Consider the following 7368-nt stretch of genomic DNA (forward strand, 5'->3'; position numbering starts at 1 on the left):
CAGCTCAACAAGCCAGCATGGATGGAGAGTTTCATCACCATGGATGGAGAAAAGGGTTGGGAAATCTCCCGTGGCGGAACTTGTCGAAGATGCCCTTGGTGCACACGCCCTATGGCATCTTCGGAAGTTCCGCCTCGGAAAAATTTCCCTGCAAGCCCGTCAAAGACTCCATCTCCTCTAACAATGTTGGGGAAAGGGTTGGGAAATCTCCCGTGGCGGAACTTGTCGAAGATGCCCTTGGTGCACACGCCCTATGGCATCTTCGGAAGTTCCGCCTCGGAAAAATTTCCCTGCAAGCCCGTCAAAGACTCCATCTCCTCTAACAATGTTGGGGAAAGGGTTGGGAAATCTCCCGTGGCGGAACTTGTCGAAGATGCCCTTGGTGCACACGCCCTATGGCATCTTCGGAAGTTCCGCCTCAGAAAAATTTCCCTGCAAGCCCGTCAAAGACTCCATCTCCTCTAACAATGTTGGGGAAAGGGTTGGGAAATCTCCCGTGGCGGAACTTCTCGAATATGCCCTTGGTGCACATGCCCTATATATGGCATATTTGGAAGTTCCGCCTCGGAAAAATTTCCCTACAAGCCCGTGAAAGCTACTTAACTAGTAAAACAAGCCAACCATCTCCATTGTTAATATCTTACATACAGTAACATCATTACACAAAAGTGATTTCCATATTGAGATACACAAGTTATGATCCCTATCTAGCTAGTCTTCTGAGTTTTCTTTGTCTGTTTACCTTTCTTCTGACTGCGACGCAACCATGGACAATCTTCATTGTTTAAGATGATGCTTGGGTCATTTTTTACCTTGAAGGGTGGAATATCATCAAACTTATTATAATCTTCTGACATGTCTGTCTTGTCCTCTACTCCCACGATGTTTCTTTTTCCTGAAAGAACTATGTGCCGCTTTGGCTCATTGTATGATGTGTCCTCTTGCCTTTCTTTTCTTTTTTTCGGTTTGCTAGACATGTCCTTCACATAAAAAACCTGAGCCACTTCACTAGCTAGGACGAATGGTTCGGTGTCGTACCCTAGATTCTTGAAATCCACTGTAGTCATTCCGTACTGCGGGTCTACCTGTACCCCGTCTTTCAGGTTGAACCATTTGCACCGGAACAAAGGGACCTTGAAATTAGGTCCATAGTCAAGTTCCCATATCTCCTCTATGTACCCATAATATGTGACCTTGTTCCCATTGCCATCTTCTGCATCAAAGCGGACACCACTGTTTTGGTTGGTGCTCTTTTTGTCTTGGGGGAAAGTGTAAAATGTGTTCCCATTAATCTCGTACCCTTGAAAAGTCGATATAGTAGAAGATGGTTGCTTGGCCAACAAGTACAGCTGCTCGTCATCGGTGACATTCATGAGACGTGTTTGCAACCAACCGCTGAAAGTCTTCATGTGTTCTCCATCAATCCAATCTTCACGTTGCTCCGGGTATTTAGAGCATAAGATATCCTTGTGTTCCTCTTTGTACGGAGCCACCAAGATGGAATTATGTAGAACTGTGTAGTGTGCTTGAGTGAAAGAATGTCCGTCCATACACGTTGCTTTCTTTCCTAGCGTGCCTTTTCCACGCAGTCTCCCGTCATAGCGCGATTCAGGAACACCGATCGGCTTAAGGTCAGGAATAAAGTCAACACAAAACTCAATGACCTCCTCTGTTCCATAGCCCTTGGAGATGCTTCCTTCTGGCCTAGCACGGTTATGAACGTACTTCTTTAAGACTCCCATGAATCTCTCAAAGGGGAACATGTTGTGTAGAAATACAGGACCGAGAACGCCAATCTCTTCGACCAGGTGAACTAGGAGATGTGTCATAATATTGAAGAAGGATGGTGGGAACACCAACTCGAAGCTGACTAGACATTGGACCACATCCTTCTGTAAATTTTGTAGAGTAAGTGGATTGATCAACTTCTGAGAAATTGCATTGAGGAACGCACATAGCTTCACAATGGGTACTCGAACATTTTCCGTGAAGCCCCTCAATGCAACCGGAAGTAATTGTGTCATAATCACGTGGCAGTCATGAGACTTTAGGTTTTGAAACTTTTTCTCTGACATGTTTATTATTCCCTTTATATTCGACGAGAAGCCAGACGGGACCTTGATGCTACTCAGGACTTCAAAAAAGATCTCCTTCTCCTCTTTCGTAAGAGCGTAGCTGGCAGGACCTTGATACTTCTCTGGATTCAGGTTGTTTCCTTCGTGGATATTTTGCTGGTCCTGCCGTGCATCCGGTGTATCTTTTGTCTTCCCATACACGCCCAAGAAGTTTAGCAGGTTCACGCAAAGATTTTTTGTCACGTGCATCACGTCGATTGCAGAGTGAACCTCTAAAAATTTCCAGTAGGGTAGCTCCCAAAATATCGACTTCTTATTCCACATGGGTACGTGTCCGTCAACATCATGCGGAACAGATTGTCCGCCGGGACCCTTTCCAAAGATCACTTTTAAATCCTTGACCATATCATATATAACTTCCCCAGTAGGGCGGGTAGGCTTCGTTCAGTTATCTGCCTCACCTCCGAAATGCTTTCCTCTCTTTCTTACGTGATGTTGTTTTGGAAGAAATCGACGATGCCCCAGGTACACATTCTTGTTTCCCAAATATATAGTGTCAGTCTCACCTAAACAGTGTGTGCATGCATTGTATCCCTTGTTTGACTGCCCTGAAATGTTACTAAGAGCAGGCCAATCATTGATGGTTACAAACAACAACGCCCGTAGGTTAAATTTCTTTTGTTCGTGCTCATCCCACACAGGTACACCTTCGTCACGCCACAACTGTAAAAGTTCTTCAACCAATGGCCTCAGGTACACATCAATGTCGTTGCCGGGTTGCCTCGGGCCCTGGATGAGCACTGGCATCATAATGAACTTCCGCTTCATGCACAACCAAGGAGGAAGGTTATAGATACATAGAGTCACTGGCCAGGTGCTATGACTGGAGCTCTGCTCACCGAAAGGATTAAAGCCATCTGTACTTAGACCAAATCTTAAGTTCCTTGCGTCATTTGAAAATGACTTGAACTCTCTGTCGATTTTTCTCCACTGCGACCCGTCAGCGGGGTGTCTCAGCATCACATATTTCTTACGGTCCTCTTTGTGCCATCGCAACAACTTGGCATGCTCTTTGTTTTAGAACAAACGTTTCAACCATGGTATTATAGGAGCATACCACATCACCTTCGCAGGAACCCTCTTCCTGGGGTTGGACTCGCCCTCAACATCGCCAGGGTCATCTCGCCTGATCTTATACCTCAATGCACTACATACCGGGCATGCATTCAAATTCTCGTACTCCCCGCGGTAGAGGATGCAGTCATTGATGCATGCATGTATCTTCTGCACCTCTAATCCTAGAGGGCAGACAACCTTCTTTGCTTTGTACGTACTAGAGGGCAATACGTTCTCCCCTGGAAGCATCTTCTTTATTATTTTCAACAACTTTTCAAACCCCTTGTCAGAAGTACCATTCTCTGCCTTCCATTGCAGCAATTCCAGCGTGGTACCCAGCTTTTTCTGGCCATCTTTGCAATTTGGGTACAACAGTGTCTTGTGATCCTCTAACATTTTCTCCAACTTCAACCTCTCCTTTTCACTTCCGCAGCTTATCTTCGCATCAAGAATGGCCCGACCCAAATCGTCATCGGAGTCATCAAAAATCGGCTCATCAAAAATGGGCTCTTCTTCAGCTTCGTCTTCCCCCATTCTACTATCACCGTCTTCAGTGAACATAGGATAGTTGTCACTATCCTCTTCTTCTTCGTTGTCTTCCAATATAACCCCTCTTTCTCCGTGCTTGGTCCAACAATTATAGCTGGGCATGAAACCGTTCTGCAGCAGGTGGACGTGAATGGTCTTTGAGGTAGAGTAATTTATCGTATTCTTACAGGAACTACATGGACAATAGATGAAACCATTCGACTGCCTATTTGCCTCAGCCACGTTGAGAAAATAATGCATGCCATTAATGAAGTCGGGATGGCACCGGTCACCGTACATCCATTGTCGACTCATCTGCATTTTATATGTATATCAAAAATCATTAATTACACAACATCGTGGATATATGAGTGAACAACTTAATTAATATTCAAGTTCATCACATAAAACTAAGTTTTTTTTATAAAAAAGAAGAGGCTCACCGAGGTTGTACGGTGCCGGCTAGGGGACGACGCTGGCGATCGACGACGGTGAGGACGGGGATGATACTAATTAAAACCTACAAAATATACCATAATTTCAGCTCAAATTGATTATAAAAAAAGTAAAATCCCTAACTTAGGCATTTCATCGAACACCTTGCTAGCACTAGAAAAATAGTACGAGTTAAAACTACCAAAGAAATATGCGAAATTAGGAACGCCGGAAGAAAGGATGATATTGCTAACCCTTGGATAGATGTAACCCTTAATCTTGTTAAAATGGTGGAGAAAAAATAGAGGTTTGTTGGAGTGTGAGAGGTGCAAAGAAATTTTGTGTGAGAGAAAGAAGAGAAAAATGAGATGAAGCACCATCCAGGGACGGGCTGGCGACTGGTGATATAGGGGGCACCCTTTGGTACCGGTTCGTGTTACGAACCGGTACCAAAGGTCCAGCCCGGGCCCCACCACGCGTCCGAATTTTGGCCGAAGACCTCCCCTCACGAACCGGTGCCAGAGCTCCTCACCCGCCTGAGCCCCTAAACCGGTGCAGATGACCCTATTAGTACCGGTTCGTAAGGGAACCGGTACTAATGGCTTAGATGGATGCCCCATTTTCCACTAGTGGCAAGTGTGCAAGGGATGTCTGGAAAGCTTTGAACCTGGAAGAAGAAATAACAAGAGCTTGCAGCTAGGACAGGTCTCGTTCGGTTACACTCGAGCACCTTGTATGTGCGAAGCCAGTGCCAGTACAGCCAGAGGAACTGGCCCTCCCAGACCTGGCGGCGGTCGCAGCATGGTATATTTGGTGGCAACGGCGGCAGATCGTCAAAGGTGAACCTGTACAATCACCAGACCGGACGGCCATGGCGATTAAGGTATTAGCGACAAATTATTCACGAGCAAGCACTGCCAAGTACAAAGCGAAGTCAAAACACAAGTGGGTGAAACCTCTACGGGCTTGTTAAGGTCAATGTGGACGCATCTTTCTCAGCAGAAACACTTGCAGGAGGAACGGGGGCTGTTATTCGGGATGAATGTGGACACTTTATAGCGGCGGCTACATGGTTCCTACCACATGTGAGCAGTGCATGCTCGGCGGAAACCCTAGCAATCCGAAACGGTCTTTATCTTGCTAGTAACCAGGGATGCAACAAGATTGTGGTTGAATCAGATTGTGCAGATGCCATAGAAGCGGTGCAGAATGGGGGACTTCATATGGGGCAAGATGTTGCAATTATCGCAGAGTGCCACCAGTTGGCATTGGAGTTCAGGATGACGATATTCCAGCACTGCCACAGAGAGGTTAATGAAGCAGCTGATACTTTGGCGAAGACTGCATTTAGCTCGAGAACTTCGGCCGTGTGGGATGACAATGCGCCTGACTTTATTTCATCTTATATTGTAAATGACGCTACTGTTATTTGATGAATAAAGTCTTTCCCCGTAAAAAAAAGCACACATCAGAAATATTACATAAGATTTCTGAGCCAGACCAGAAAAGCAAGTTGTTGTTTGACAATATAGTAAACCAGAAATATTACATGTGTTAGTTAAGTACAATTTACAAAAATGCTGAACTTGGTTTTTCAAAAAAAGTAATTTTTTTTCTTGCATATAATGTTTTAAGAGCAAACACCTTAATCGATCTAAGATCTCCACTATGGATTAGCCCTTTTTTCGTTGGGAGAACATTAGAAAGTAATGGGCCTTTGTTAAATCATAAGATCGAAATTGCTACAGCTCTTATCCGTCTTGCAATTTGTTGCATCTGGTATGTATCATTCATGTGCAACCAGTTGGACTCATCTTCGTCTGTTGCGTTATTCTCCTTGTCGGGGATGCCTCCAAGTGATTGAGATGAAGTTGGTAGAATTGGTAAGCCTGCAAGAAAACCACAAACACCACATAACTAACAATTTGGCAGTTAAAAAAATGCAATCAATAATTAGTGGTACTACACAACCTATTGTTTCTAGTTGGGTGACAGCCGATTGTCAGCTGTTGATAACATAGTGTCATTGCCGTTGAGAAGGGAGTAGCATTTTTTCTTCTTCTCACAGGATTGGTGTTGTCGTTTCAATATTCCTCTCTATCTTGGGCATAATATATATAACCTTTGCCGTTGCCTCCTTTTCTCTTTAGGATCTGCATATATATAGATGAAAAAAGCTCATGTAAATGGCGTCGATGTTTTGAAATATCATCTTTATTATTTGCATACCGCTCCCTTTCCCTCCGCCTTTTGACCTCTTTAGGATCTGCATACACATCACACTTCAGTATTTCACATAATAATGGGTACTGAACATACCGTTTGTTATGAAGTACCTTGACTTTGCCCGTTGGTTATATCCTGAAATGGAGTCCGTCTGGAAGATGACATACGGATTTATGCCTTCTCTATTCTGTAAAATTAAGAGGTACTAAACAATACCGCCTTCCTGTAAATTTTAATTGTAGCAATCATTTTATGAGAGAATTCTTTGTAAATCCCAGTAGCATGGCGAAAACTCCCAATATATAATATTTTGTATGTACTAGGTTTTGTCCAGCTAAATTTGCATGGATACATCAGTAAGTTTGTTTTTAATTGACAATGTTCTATGTTGGTCAGTTCATTTATGCTCCATCTTTTTGGGGACAAATTTGTTATACAAAAAAATGCCATCCTAAAGCTATAAAGTGACACCTGTATTTTAGAAAAGTTAGCAGTGATTTCCTTGCTTATTCTTGAGATGAATAGTACTTTGTTTACATTGTATAGCTGGAAACAATGGCAGTTGTTTCTCTCCTTTAATTAGTTCTTCTTTTGATGAGTACATGACAACTCAAATTGTTAGTTCTACGCAGATGATCCATTGGCCTTACTGTAGTTTCCTCCTAGTAATCCCTTTGGCAATGTGTGATACTGTTATGTGATGAGATGAATAGGGGATTAGGAATCCAGGTTGATAGCTCTGTTATGATTTTGTAACATAGTCACACACATCTAATATGTTGTCCAATAAAGTTACATTGTGTTATCCTCCACTTTATTTGTTTTCACGTTTTACTGGTTCAAATTACGACAGGTCTTGCTAGCAATAAAAGAGAAGCATGATGAGTTTATGCTTTCAAGTTTTTTCCATTATCTTGACCGATACTTCATCACCTGGAGGTCTCTTACTCCACTTAGAGATGTTGGGCTTATATATTTGCTTCACAGA

General features: G+C 43.4%; 1 pseudogene; it reads right to left on the reverse strand.

Annotated features, from left to right (window-relative positions):
- Positions 1-707: 707 nt before the first annotated feature.
- LOC139835390 (uncharacterized) lies at positions 708-5027 on the reverse strand (annotated as a pseudogene).
- Positions 5028-7368: the final 2341 nt, after the last annotated feature.

This window comes from Lolium perenne, chromosome 2 (genome assembly GCF_019359855.2).
Source record: "Lolium perenne isolate Kyuss_39 chromosome 2, Kyuss_2.0, whole genome shotgun sequence".
Taxonomy (NCBI): domain Eukaryota; kingdom Viridiplantae; phylum Streptophyta; class Magnoliopsida; order Poales; family Poaceae; genus Lolium; species Lolium perenne.